Source organism: Penaeus monodon, chromosome 31, assembly GCF_015228065.2.
Source record: "Penaeus monodon isolate SGIC_2016 chromosome 31, NSTDA_Pmon_1, whole genome shotgun sequence".
Classification (NCBI taxonomy): Eukaryota; Metazoa; Arthropoda; class Malacostraca; order Decapoda; family Penaeidae; genus Penaeus; species Penaeus monodon.
The window spans coordinates 25,673,748-25,674,336 of NC_051416.1; positions in this window are offsets into that span (position 1 = coordinate 25,673,748).

Genomic DNA, 589 nt, shown 5'->3' on the forward strand with positions numbered 1-589 from the left:
GTTGAGGTTAGCCCAGTGTTTTGAAAGTAATCCTTGTATATGTAATTACATGAATCATCTGTATAGCCGACATTTCGTTACTGAAAGTTTTCATGTATCCTGTAGTGACTGAAAAAGCAAAAAGGGAAAATTAACAGTTGAATTTCCCACACGAGTGACGATGCCCAGAAACACCAAAGAAAACCCTCAAATATTGAGCGTAAACTAAAGCAGATTTAAGTAGTTTATGTTTGTCATGGAGATTACCATTGATATTGTTCCCCCGTCAACCAGTAATCTGATGTATGTATCACTAGTGTTATTTTGGCTAATCAATACTTTGTTTGATTTATTTTCACATATCGTTAAATCTGTTACTTATGTTCTACAAATCGTAGCAATTTCCTTATCATCATTGCAATAGTTATCAACATCAATATCAATCATTTCACCTTGATAATTGCAACTGCTTGTATTAGAACCATTATGGAAATGATTTATTGCGATTATTATGCGAAAAACATTAAAATCAATGTCTGAAAGTATTGAGGATATGTAAAGTAATTTTACTTTATAAGGGAAGTGACACAGAAAACCGTACATTTTGTAC